Genomic DNA, 15,200 nt, shown 5'->3' with positions numbered 1-15,200 from the left:
TAACTTGCCTACCACAAGTTATAGGGGGTGGACTCGAGCCCTAGTATTCGTGGCACGAGTGACACATCTGGTGGATCTCATATCTATTGTCCACTAATCGAGGTAATTATATTTATAGTATATATGTTAATATGTTATGTTTTATATATAGAATTTGTAATGTTATATCATTTTATAGGAGTGCACTTCTTGTGAGTTGTTATTCCCGTACCCTTCTGGTGAAGAAATAATTGTCGGTACAGGGCTTGTGTATCCTACTGTGGATAGGACTTTAAATGGGGAAAAAATGGACGAGGGCCATGTGAAAGTCAAAGTCGATAGCATCGATCTAAATTTCGAGAGCACGCCTCTCCCTAAAGTTTCATGCTACAACGAGCTTACAAACTTAGGTAAAGCCTGTGGATCTTTTATCCAGTGGCCATGTTTTGCCATAAAGGTAATTAATATACGAATTGCATATTTCTTTATTTATTTTTTAGTAAGGCTTCTAATATATATGTTTTTAAAATTGTAGCTTCCGAGCACTTATGCAACTTCCCGGAACAAACCCATGAGACATTCAGCAGACGACGCCCCATGTTATATACCACAGGTTGGAGATCGATTTACTTGGGACCAGGTAATATATATTAATAATATTTTATTTATATAATAACAATTTCATTTGTTTTTGTAGTTTGGTCAAGTCGATGAACAAAACATAACTTATCATCAAATTGATTCAACGGCCTTTGAAAATTTTAAGGATGTTGTAATCAACACTTAAAGTCTTATTCTCTCTTTATATATATTTAAGAACCAACGCACTAATAATCTGTTTATTTTTTTTAATTAATGTAGTTTGTTTCGGGTGCATCTTTTTCCTCCCAACATGATGATGCTGGTGCTTTAAAGAACTTGATATTATGGTAATCAACAATTCAATATGTTATATGTTATATATATATATATATTAGTACCATAGTTATGAAAATCGTTTGTTAATAATGTAGTTTTTGTTTGTTAATAATGTAGTTTTCTAATGAAAGTTTTCGTCAAACAACCTCCTGCACCAAAGTTGTCAAAGCTCTAGAAAGACATACAAACGGCCATGAGGAAGATTTTGACAGAGCGTCCTGATAGAATTAAATCATTGACTTCACGATTAACGCATCACTTTGCTGACGAGATGAGCGTTCAGGTTAATGTGCCCAAAGGATGTACCCCCCGAGACTGAGACTGAGTTCGGTACACTAAATGACCATGTTGAATATGAGGCAATGTTGCAGTTTTTAGAGAATGGGTGGCTTGATGCTAGCATGTTGCATTGGTGCCAAATGTTAGTTTTGATTATTATTTTTATCTTCTATAATTATATAATTTTTAAATACAGTTGAATTTTTAACCTTATACTATTTATTTTTCTTGATATCAGGTATTTTGTATACTTTGCAAAATCAAGATACCCGAGGAACTCAAGTCGCCTTTTTCAATGCCCAGAAGATAACTGGGGAAGAATGCAAAAAAATTTTTGCAAGTGTTAAAGCGCACTTACTTCAGGTCTACAAACTTCATCACAACCGAAAATATTTTCTTGCACCATTTTTCCATAGGTATTTCATTGTCTTTTGGTGTAATCTATTTAATTTTCTTTATTTTATTATTAACTTTTTATAATGACTTTCATGTGGAACATAAAGGTTGAATTTTTATATTGACTTTATTTTACATTTTTTTAGCATGCACTGGGTGTTGTTCATCATTTCTCCTGCGGAACATAAATGTTGGATTTTAGATTCAGTTTCGGTTAGGGGCAAAAAGAAAAAAAGTGATTATCCTCTTTCAAAAGCAGTAGAAGCTTCTTTTGGAGGTACATTAACTTGGAATATGATTAAGGTATGTTATTCATATTAGATGGATTAATTATCTTGTATTTTATATAATTGAGTGATTGCTTCATTAATTGACCTTTTCTTTTGACTCTGTGTAGTGTAGGCAACAAAAAGAATCTTGGGAGTGTGGATACTTGGTAATAAGAAATATGTTTGAGTTTGATATCGGCTTGCAATTTAGCTTTCCCAACAAGGTAAGTACTTTATTTTAAACTTATATACTCTGAATTAAGCGTTGTTTTGGTTAATCGGGTTTACAGTTGTATTGTTCGAGTTTTGTTTATTATTTGGCTTTCGGGTTGTTACGATGAATTGAATATATTTTAAAGTTTGGAGTTACTTGGGTTCGGATGATATAGGGTTGGGGTTTAACAAATATTTTGACTTTGTTACGATACTTACATCTTACTTTTTTTTGTATTCTTATAGATTTGGAACGATACAACCGATATCAAACAGGGGGAAATTGACAAGTTGGTCGAAAATATCATGAAACGGTTTTTTATATCAGTGTTTGATGATAAAATGAGCGAGATAGAGCATCATTTAGCTTGTGTTTGAACAATTAGGTTTTAAAACTATGTATGTTATGTTGAAATACAGATATTTTGTTGACTTTGTTTGGAGTTGTAATCTTTTTTGCTGGATTTATATATGCTTTTCTAAATCTACAAGTGGCTATCTGAATTTATACTCAATTGCATTTCTTATTTGTCATTCAATATTTTAGGTAGTGGTCCTAATTTAATATTTTAGGTAGCGGTCCTAATTTCTTGGAAGCAGATTGACATTTTAAGCGGTTCTAACATTGATTTGAGTGGATAATTTGTTCTTTGTTTGTGTCATTTCTTTTGGGTGGTCTTCTCTAATTTTGGGCGGTTCTTCTCTAATTTTGGGCGGTTCTCAAATCTTTCCAGCGACATCTGTTTGGGCGGTTCCTAAACCGCTGAAAACAAGCAATTTACCGCTGAAAATAACTCCATTTTTGTACTAGTGATAATCAAAATATTTATATCTTTAATGATAATAAATAGCAATTTTATTCTCGCATATTCATTCAGCTTCCATGGATCCATGAATTTTTCAACCATCTATATCGAAACTTTAATAAAAAAACGTCTTTTATATATGATGTTCTTTTTTTATATAATTTATAATGAAAATGAATTTTTCAACCATCTATTTCGAAACTTTAATAAAAAAACGTCTTTTATATATGATGTTCTTTTTTATATAATTTATAATGAAAATCTTATCATCTTTTGTTAGAATTCGTTATTTAATTAAAAATATATATAACTACTACTTATAAAATAACTATGTGTATCTTTTTTGAGATTATGAAGAAATTCTCCATAAAATATAGACCCCTCGCTCAGTCAATTCATTATAATTTCTAATTTCTTGATTTAATCCGGTCGGTATAGTATAAATAGATAATCAGAAAAAGAAGAAAACATTGTTTTTGCAAACATGAATAGAAATAGAATTTTTTTTTTCGTTTTAGTAAGAAAACAATTTTCTCTTTATCCCCCCAGCCTAGAAGGAAAGATCCTGCTTTTATTATGATGAAAAATTTTCTATTTTGATCGCTTTCTAGTTAGATTCTAGTTAGAATTGATTGGTTGTACCTACCCAATAATCTAATATGAATGATTCATTATTCACTCTATTTTCGGTTTTGGGGTCATAATCATTATGTAGGAGAGATGGCTGAGTGGTTGAAAGCGTAGCATTGGAACTGCTATGTAGGCTTTTGCTTACCGAGGGTTCGAATCCCTCTCTTTCCTTACCTTCACCTAATTTACCGATCTTACTAACCACAATAGATCAAATATCAATGGATACAACTATTCCAACAGTTAGACCTTTCTTTGATATGGATTCTCTAATAGATTCTCTATTTCTAATGGCTGTGGTACGGAAAATACTGTTAAAGAAAAGAGTAGACAAGGAATGAAAATATCCCTCTCGGTCTATGACACCTAAATGGAAGAAAAATCCGGATCAAACCCTTATTTATCTTAACCTTAGGTTTGAGAATACACCACGTATTCATATGAATATTCCATTAGAGCAAATAATTTGAACTTGTAAAAGCATTTAATTTAATAAAATATAGGGTTATTTTTAATTTAATCATTTAATTTCTATAGTTTAATTGTAATTATTGTAAGTACAACGTGCATCACACGAGTTCTAAAGCTAGTTACTCTATAAAATTATCACGACTTTTTTTAACTGCAACTTTCTTTTTAACAACATTTTGAACTATACCCAGAGTTTGAGTCTTTCTAACACGGGATATCAACCGTGTATACTGATTTTGACACCTCAGTCATGACTCACTCATGAACACCATCAAAACAGAAACCCAACACCATGAAAAAACTCCTTAAGCCAGGTTTCAAACCTGAAACTATAAAATTCCAAGTATTAACCCCCACCCTCATTCCATTGAACCAAAAGGCTAACTGCCTTTTTAGCGACAATATTTATACGAACCATCAATACATATATATTTTAGAATTTGAATCATTCACCTCTCTTTTAGAGGGAAACCTTACAAACACATCATGTCTAATATTTGAATTGGCTTTTAAAAGTATATATTTTTACAAAACATAAAAGCTATAAGAAATATAGAATATGATCAATTGCATCCACATATAAATTTATTTATTACGTACATAGTGTGCACGTTTTAACTTACTTTTTATTAACATGAGAAGATTTTATCATTAGAAACAACTAGCAACTAGCTGGAAATACATTTCACAAACTTCAAACCGTAGGAAAACTAAAAAAAGCTAAAATTACACCAAGCTTTTGCATGTTTTCAGCGAGAAGATGACAAGAAAACCCTATTAAATGATGAAAGCAAAACAAAAATCAAGGTAGCTGGAGACGAATTGCTATAACAGAAAGGTATGTAGAATGTGCTTTCTAAATAAAGAAGACTATCGTTGGCATTCATATCCTATCCCAGCTAGAAATAGATTTAGAAAAATAAAAAATGACATAGCTTGGGCTACGGTTGAAGATACGGGACCCACAAACATCGGACAAAAAAATTTCGGCAACCGGATCATTTTGGCAAACGGTCTGCGGGACGTATTGCATCATGAAGTATTTTTCCTTGTTAAAATAATTTCCAAGTCTTTAATGTAAAACGCGTTGTCTTAACTTATTGTGACATCCGTCGAATTTGAGTCTCGATTTGTATTCGTGTTGTAAACCTTTATTATACAAACCCGACTCAACATCTTTTTGTTTCTTTATTTATTTATCATATAATATTATTATATATATCTCGATCACCAATAAATCGATGTTTGTCATATTATAGAGTCGTCAAGAAAAACATAAGTGGTTCAAACTAATTTTCGTTAAGTTGTTATAAGCTTTTAGAACCTTTAAACTCGTTTAAACCTTGTTTGAAACTTGAGGGGTTATTTTTAAAAATATATACATATATATAATAAAAAAAAGACCTAAACCTAATTCATATTAACATCATCGCCTCCCTCTTTCTCTCTTCCATTTCCGACGCCGTTTTCCGGCGACCGGCGACGTCCAGTGACCACCTAGTTTTCCGACGCACCACCACCACCTCCCACTACATCACCACCAACCCAGCCGCCTCCACTTTCCCATGCCGTCTTTCTGGCGAGCCCCGATTTGACGGAGAGGAGCCGCCACCGCTGCCACCACCTCCCACTATACCACCACCATCTCAGCCGCCCCTAACATCACTAGAACCCGCAGCCACCTCTTTCTTTCCCCTCCTCGTTTTTCCGGCGGCCCTAACCTAGCTGCTCTCTCTCTTTCCCTCTCCGGTCGCTTTTTCGGCGACCGGAAAACCGTGCTCTCCGACTCCCTCTCTCTCACGGTCTCTCTCTATCTCTCTTCTCTCTCTCTGTTTTGTTTCCGTCTTCGGCTCGGTTCTTTTCTCGGTATAGAGCCACGACTCGTAAACATATAAAAGGTAAATAATTTGGGGTTCGGTATCATTAGTTTTCTTATGTCGATTTCCAGATTTAAATCGTTAATAACCGGTTATATATTTGGTTATATACTTTGAAACGGGTTGGATGGATAATTGGTATTTGGTTGAAAAGATGAACACCTGGGTTACTAACCACTTAATATCGGTCTTGGATTTATATATAAAGATAAATATATATATAAATGTTATATTATGATTTTAGATTTAATTCATATTATTATTATGTATTACTATCACTATTATTATTATTATTATCATTAGATATAGATATATATATATATATATATATATATATATATACACGCACACAAACAATATAAAAGACATATTTTTAAAGTTATTAATACTATTTTATTATTATCACTACTATTATTATTAGTATTAGTATTATTGTTAATGTTATGGTTATTATCATTATTTTTTTTATAAATATCAAAGTTGTTAATATTATTATTGAAGATGATATTATTATTATTTATTAAGATCATATTTCTATCATTTATTTATTAAAAATAAGATTATTATATATATTTGTGAATTCGTTTAGAAACCGAACCAACATCGAGTATGATGTCATTATTACTATTATTATTATTTACTATTATTATCATTTCTTATCAACAACACATTATAATTAATACAAAGATTCATATTCTATAACTATTAATATTTGTATTATTAATAATAATTATTGTTATAATTATTATAATATATTAGTATTATTAAAAGTAATTATTGATATTATTATTATTAACATCATTATCTTATATATATATATATAATCTATTTTTTTAAAGTCATTATTATCGTTACTATCTTTAACATTAATAATATTATTATAAACATTATTATCAATTCATTTTTTATAAAAACCGAACCCTTGATTTAAAACTCGTCTTGTTTCTATTTAATATTGGTTTAGTTATTTAAAAGTCCAATAAAATAATATTTTTATTCTAATTATTAATTAAGTACGAGTCCCTAATCGTTAACAAATTAATAGACAACCCGATTAATAACCGAACCTTCTTGTTCAATGTTTCCAATATAGTTTCATTATGGTTTCAAGTTCATTAATATATATTACATTATTTATTTTAGCTAAGGTGTTTATCGTTTCAAGTCGGATTCGTTCGTTTCGTTTACAAGCTTTCTATTTGTCGATCACTTGTTAGTTTCTCAATTCATCAATCGAGGTGAGTACTTTCATACCCCTTTTTCCATCTTCCGTTTTGGGATGACATTTCATACTTATCAAACTAAATGCTTTATTTACTTGAATCTTAAACCCACAAACGTGATTGTATACATTACTTAAATACTTGCTTGATTTGGTGTTCTATGCTATATGTCTATGTGTTTATCGCTTTCGGTTGGTTGAATCTATAAATCCTAGACTACTTGGCATCCCCTTGTAGCAAGGTGTCGTTAACGTAATGCAATTAACGATATTCTATTAAATCCTAGACTACTTGGCAACCCCTTGTCGCTAGGTGGCGCTAACGTAATTCTATTAGCGATTGTCAATTTAGCCAAGTTGTTGCTTTTATTTATCGTTTTGTATACAAGTTTTTGTGGCTTTTTATTACTATATACTTATATGCTCAAACTTATGAATTGCTCACCAACCTTTGTGTTGACAAACTCTATTTTATGAAATGTTACAGGTTTGACTTTTGTTGACTCGAGGACTTGATGAAAACGTTACCAAGACTATTAGGATATTAGTAAAACGAACAACATAATTGCTACTTGTATTCAACTTGTTTGTGTGGACGAGATGTGTTGTTTATTGATTTGTTGAAATAAAATGAGTTGATTAAATATTGTCACTTTAAATAGTGTCTTGTGTATTTGTCCAATCACGTTGCACCCCGGCATGTTCCGCCTTTGGTCGAGGTGTGACAGATTGGTATCAAAGCCACAAGACTATAAGATAGGTGGTTAGACGTAACGACCTAGTATTGTCTTTACTTTAGGGTACTTATACGTGTTGCCTATACGTGTTTACCCTACTTGATTGTTCAATACACTTGCTTATTTATATATTTATTTATTTTATCAAGTCATAAATATACACATACACACACTTTCATAGTACTCCACGGTATCCTTACCTTAAAACGCAAAAACATTAGTTTTTATTGTGTGTTATGGATCATGAGCTTAACTTGGATCCCGTTGTTTCAAATCTACTTAAAGATTGTCTCAAATGAGATGACCACTTTAAGTAGTCGAATGCGAGCGTTTCGCTCGCCATCTTAATTTTTGGTGTTAAAATAATAGGACTACGGTGATTTCGTGGACGAGTGTTTTGGCATGACGTTGTATCTCGATTTATTGTGTTATCATTGTTATTTGAGTCTAAAACATGAAAAAGTCGCGGTGATTACGTGCACATGTTTAGACTCCAACATGATATTTTTGTTTTTTTTTTAGAGTTGGAATATCAAGTCATGGTGGTTCATGCACGATTTTTCTGCCTTTAATTCTTAAGACATTGTTTACAAATTTCAAGAATTTAAACCATTTTTTTCTTTATTTTGTTATAAGTTCTTATCACAAGTCTTCATTTATAAATGTTATGTTTTTTTTCTTATTGTTAATAATTCTTTTATATCTCGATTTTATATGGTAAAGTTTTACACCAATTTTCTCATCTTGATTTCACAAGGATTTTTATTGCAAATTTTGTTCATTCAAATCTCTTCGTTATAAATAAATAAATAAATAAATATATGTATATATATAGTTTGACCTATTCATAATGATTTTTAATATGTCATATATTTTCATTAAGACTATTTACAAACAAAAATCTTATTATATGAATTTCATCGTATTAAGAAGGTTCCTTGTACAAAAAAATTTTATAAATTATTTTTTTATTTTTATAACTATTCCGTTTATTTTGGACGATCACTTCGAAATTTTAATTATTTAAACCTCTCACGACATTTTTAATTATACTATATTATATAATATGCATGGTAGAATTTTCGTTACCCAAATTTATTTTATAACAACTATCACCATGCAATCTTTGGTTCGTTATAAATTTTCGCAAATAAAAATTTACATCATATGATTTTACGCGTTTTAAAATTCTTATGATAGTTTTGCCATGATCTTTCAAGAAAGTCACAAACTTATACTTTGTAATCTTCTTGAAACTCTCATGCAAAACTTCATAGAAATTTTACCTTAAAGATCAAAATCGTTTACTTATGATTTCTCGATTTACAATGCCGGTCATTTAACTTACCATGATATTTTTGTTACACGATATTAAATAACGAACTTGGTAAAAAAAAATTTATTTCGCAACTTTGTTTTCCCAAAGACAACATTCATCATTTAATATTGAAACCTCATAACAAATTTTAACATCCAATTTACGTATTTTAAATTTCCTCATAAGCAATAAATAAATAAATTTATTTTAATCTTTATAAAAAATCCTTGCTCATTATCAGACAATCACTTATTCACAAACTTTGTGTGGGGCTAATAGTTTTCATTCACCATCTCATGGAAAACCCTTTTCGCTCCGCTTGGCCTTATCTCTCTCTAGGGGTATTTTAGTGATAGGTTCTATAGGAACTGGACGATCTTATTTGGTCAAATACCTAGCGAAAAACTCCTATCTTCCTTTCATTACGGTATTTCTGAACAAGTTCCTGGATAAAAAGTTTCAAGGTTTTGACGATATTGATGCTAGTGACGATATTGATGCTAGTGACTATATTGATGCTAGTGACGATATCCTTGATATGGAGCCGGAACTGCTAACTAGCATGAATGCGCTAACTATGAATGTGATGCCTGAAGATGAAGACCTACTTTATATCACCCTTCATTTCGAATTAGCAAAAGCAATGTCTCCTTGCATAATATGGATTCCAAACATTCATGATCTGGATGTGAATAAGTCAAATGACTTCTATTTTGTATGATTCACAGGCTCGGATCTCAAAAAAAAATTCTTATACAATATATATATTAACTTGTAATTTTTATTATCAAAATTTTCATGGATGCTTCAAATATTATTTATAAATTATGATATCTTCAGTTTAATACTTATTATGGGTCAAAAAAAAATCTCCCTAAACGTAACCACAAGTTCCCAAACACCCGTATTTCATCTCAAACTACCGCCTTAAATCGAACCACCCTTCCACTTCAAAAGTTATACCTTCACCAACTCCAACCCCCCCAGTAAATCCAAGATGTACAAAATCAACCCAACAAAAAGCCATAAATACCGACACTTTTGCGCCATAAAAACCTATCTAACTCACTATCCTAATAATTCAAAGACACCGACAAACACACTCACAAATGCCTTGAACATATACAAACCAAAGCTTACCCAACTATGACTTAAAATCCTTCGACCCATATTATGTCGAGTCACAAATCATATAGCCACACCGTTCCTATCCAACATAAAATTTGATATCAAAATAGAAACCCAAACACTCCTTACAAAATATATGCATAAACCAAATCTCCACCCAAACTAACCAAGATTAAATTATCCAGCCCATCAACTTAACCCGAGCCCAAATAAGCCCAACTACTACTCACACAAATCATCCAAGCCTAACCCACTCAAAAGACCTAAACTCAACAAACCCCATCGATTCAACTCAAGAAAACTCAACTACTCAAGCCGACCTAAACACTCTCACTTACTACTAAATTTCCAACAATTCACCGTACGAAGCCTAAGACCACTCCCTACGCATGCAAGTTTCGTTTTTCCCTGAAATTTTATATATATATATATACACACACACATACATACAACTAGTGTACTTATAATAACCTCATGTGTTCAAATAATCGTTTTTAAAATTATAAACCCAAAATATATATATGGTATTGTCATGACAACAAAATTTTATTATGAGGAATTGTATTTAAGGGTTATTAAACGATTATATGTATGATTTCAAGATTTTAAATATTGTCACCTAAGGTGATAAATCTCTTAATAACTTTATAAATTGAGGTTTCACTTTGAATGTTTAATGCGAAAATTTATTTAGTAATAAATTACAACTTTTCTCATATTTCATAAACTCAATGACCACGGCTTTGCAAATCTTGGGACGCATTTATAAATATTTTATATTGTTACACAAATTTTTGCTCAATAACGATTTACGCAAACTATTACTTCTTATTATCGCAAGCATTATTTTATATATATTTTTTTATCACAACCGCTTTATGTATACAAACTCCTTTAACAATTTGGGTTACAAGATTTACATTCAATAATGATTTAAATATTTTCCCTAACAATGCGTTACCGCGATGCTTCGTTATTATGTACATTTCTTAGAAACAATAAAACGACCTTACTTAAGACCTCATTTTCAGTTTTAGTCTATTATACGTTACGCGATTTACATATTTAGTCATTAAATTCGAGTCTCACAATTTTGCGATTTTATTTTCATTTGATGAGATGTTTCGATGACAATGTTTTGCACATGAGATTTCATTGTTGTGTTTGATTTTTGTGACCGAATGCAAACTATTTAATAACAATTTGTGTAATACTTTCAAAACCTTAACTTCGCCAAAATCTCGTTTATCTTTTAAACGATATTTTCATGACTATGTTATCTCTATTTGGGCATTTATGTAAACGCGATTCTATACGTTATTCTATATCATTTTATCTAATCTATTAACGGCCTATGTGTGGCTGTCTACAAGTTTTGGCGCTATTAGAAACTGTTGTTATAATGACGATTATATGAATGGTTTCACAATAGTGGCCGTACTCACGTTTTATCATATTTCATCGATTGTCTTGATTGTTAATCAAATGCTATTTTTATTTATGTTGATACACATATGCGTCATCCCAAGAAACTCACCTCATCCTCGTGATTTCACGAAATCGAATTCTCAAATCTTATAACCTCAAGTTTGTTCACGTATGAAACTCATCGTATGCTATTATTAATTGTATCATTGTTTATCCCTACCTCGTGTACTCACTTATTGGATTTTCTTAAATTTCACCCATCGGATTTTATACTAATTTAGTGACCCGACTTTAAACCATGGATTCTAATGATTTACTTATTTCTTCACGCTGAGAACTTTTGACTTCAATCCTCGTCTCGTAATTGTTTACCCTAATTTTTTTTATTTGATCGTCTTTACTAAATTTAAGCCAAATTGTTATTTTCGTCTTGGTTTATATACTAAGACTTTAAACTATTTCATTTATGTATCCCATTTTCCTACTTATTAAAAAGTCAATTCCGGAATTTTCAACCTCTAGTACTATTTTGTCAATATTGGTAAAATTCAACAAATTTATTTACACATCTATTATTTAAAGATTTCAAAATAAATATGTCTCTTAAACCACACAAAGAAATGAACCATGTGGAACATACGACGATCTAAATAATTATAGGTGCACACTTAATTATCGAAATCCCAGTATGGAAGCCATAGTAAGTACACTTGTGTGCGATAACTCAGACCTGAAGATGATGGCAGAAAAACGATAAAAATGCGAATCATGATAAGGGCATGGTGGATACGCCGCTGGTACATCCTATATATAAGTGATTTTATTATGTTTCTCATTTGTAGCGTTTTTCGAGTCATGCAAAGATTTGACGTTACTCTTTTGCCAAAAAAATTTACTCATGCGCCTATCTTACAAAGGACAATATTCGTAATAATCACTTTTTCTTTAAATTTATTTAATTTCGGGACGAAATTTTAAAAAGTTGGGGATACTGTGACATCCGTCGAATTTGAGTCTCGATTTGTATTCGTATTGTAAACCTTTATTATACAAACCCGACTCAACATCTTTTTGTTTTTTATTTATTTATCATATAATGTTATTATATATATCTCGATCACCAATAAATCGATGTTTGTCATATTATAGAGTCGTCAAGAAAAACATAAGTGGTTCAAACTAATTTTCGTTAAGTTGTTATAAGCTTTTAGAACCTTTAAACTCGTTTAAACCTTGTTAGAAACTTGAGGGGTTATTTTTGAAAATATATACATATATATAATAAAAAAAAGACCTAAACCTAATTCATATTAACATCATCGCCTCCCTCTTTCTCTCTTCCATTTCCGACGCCGTTTTACGGCGACCGGTGACGTCCGGTGACCACCTAGTTTTCCGACGCACCACCACCACCTCCCACTACATCACCACCAACCCAGCCGCCTCCACTTTCTCATGCCATCTTTCTGGCGAGCCCCGATTTGACGGAGAGGAGCCGCCACCGCTGCCACCACCTTCGGCCACCACCTCCCACTATACCACCACCATCTCAGTCGCCCCTAACATCACTAGAACCCGCAGCCACCTCTTTCTTTCCCCTCCTCGTTTTTCCGGCGGCCCTAACCTAGCCGCTCTCTCTCTTTCCCTCTCCGGTCGCTTTTTCGGAGACCGGAAAACCGTGCTCTCCGACTCCCTCTCTCTCACGGTCTCTCTCTATCTCTCTTCTCTCTCTGTTTTGTTTCCGTCTTCGGCTCGGTTCTTTTCTCGTTATAGAGCCACGACTCGTAAACATATAAAAGGTAAATAATTTGGGGTTTGGTATCATTAGTTTTCTTATGTCGATTTCCAGATTTAAATCGTTAATAACCGGTTACATATTTGGTTATATACTTTGAAACGGGTTGGATGGATAATTGGTATCTGGTTGAAAAGATGAACACCCGGGTTACTAACCACTTAAAATCGGTCTTGGATTTATATATAAAGATAAATATATATATAAATGTTATATTATGATTTTAGATTTAATTCATATTATTATTATTATGTATTACTATCACTATTATTATTATTATCATTAGATATATATATATATATATATACACACACACAATATAAAAGATTTATTTTTAAAGTTATTAATACTATTTTATTATTATTATCACTACTATATTATTAGTATTAGTATTATTGTTAATGTCATGGTTATTATCATTATTTTTTTTATAAATATCAAAGTTGTTAATATTATTATTGAAGATCATAATATTATTATTATTATTTATTAAGATCATATTTCTATCATTTATTTATTAACAATAAGATTATTATATATATTTGTGAATTCGTTTAGAAACCGAACCAACATCGAGTATGATGTCATTATTACTATTAATATTATTTACTATTATTATCATTTCTTATCAACAACACATTATAATTAATACAAAGATTCCTATTCTATAACTATTAATATTAGTATTATTAATAATAATTATTGTTATAACTATTATACTATATTAGTATTATTAAAAGTAATTATTGATATTATTATTAACACCATTATCTTATATATATATATATATATATATATATATATATATATATATAATCTATTTTTTAAGTCATTATTATCGTTACTATATTTAACATTAATAATATGATTATAAACATTATTATCAATTCATTTTTATAAAAACCGAACCCTTGATTTAAAACTCGTCTTGTTTCTATTTAATATTGGTTTAGTTATTTAAAAGTCCAATAAAATAATATTTTTATTCTAATTATTAATTAAGTACGAGTCCCTAATCGTTAACAAATTAATAGACAACCCGATTAATAACCGAACATTCTTGTTCAATGTTTCCAATATAGTTTCATTATGGTTTCAAGTTCATTAATATATATTACATTATTTATTTTAGCTAAGGTGTTTATCGTTTCAAGTCGGATTCGTTTGTTTCGTTTACAAGCTTTCTATTTGTCGATCACTTATTAGTTTCTCAATTCATCAATCGAGGTGAGTACTTTCATACCCCTTTTTCCATCTTCCGTTTTGGGATGACATTTCATACTTATCAAACTAAATGCTTTATTTACTTGAATCTTAAACCCACAAACGTGATTGTATACATTACTTAAATACTTGCTTGATTTGGTGTTCTATGCTATATGTCTATGTGTTTATCGCTTTCGGTTGGTTGAATCTATAAATCCTAGACTACTTGGCATCCCCTTGTAGCAAGGTGTCGTTAACGTAATGCAATTAACGATATTCTATTAAATCCTAGACTACTTGGCAACCCCTTGTCGCTAGGTGGCGCTAACGTAATTCTATTAGCGATTGTCAATTTAGCCAAGTTGTTGCTTTTATTTATCGTTTTGTATACAAGTTTTTGTGGCTTTTTATTACTATATACTTATATGCTCAAACTTATGAATTGCTCACCAACCTTTGTGTTGACAAACTCTATTTTATGAAATGTTACAGGTTTGACTTTTGTTGACTCGAGGACTTGATGAAAAC

General features: G+C 31.0%; 1 non-coding gene across 1 annotated transcript; it reads left to right on the top strand.

The window, feature by feature from the left end:
* The first annotated feature begins 3,574 nt into the window (after positions 1-3,574).
* On the top strand, positions 3,575-3,661 carry TRNAS-GGA (transfer RNA serine (anticodon GGA)). The gene has a single exon. It is a non-coding gene; the product is annotated as a tRNA-Ser (tRNA).
* The last annotated feature ends 11,539 nt before the right edge of the window (positions 3,662-15,200 follow it).

Source organism: Bidens hawaiensis, unplaced genomic scaffold (assembly GCF_021521415.1).
Source record: "Bidens hawaiensis isolate Kalapana, Puna unplaced genomic scaffold, B.hawaiensis_p1.1 tig00067305_1, whole genome shotgun sequence".
Classification (NCBI taxonomy): domain Eukaryota; kingdom Viridiplantae; phylum Streptophyta; class Magnoliopsida; order Asterales; family Asteraceae; genus Bidens; species Bidens hawaiensis.
This window is presented reverse-complemented; position numbering and strand designations above follow the sequence as displayed.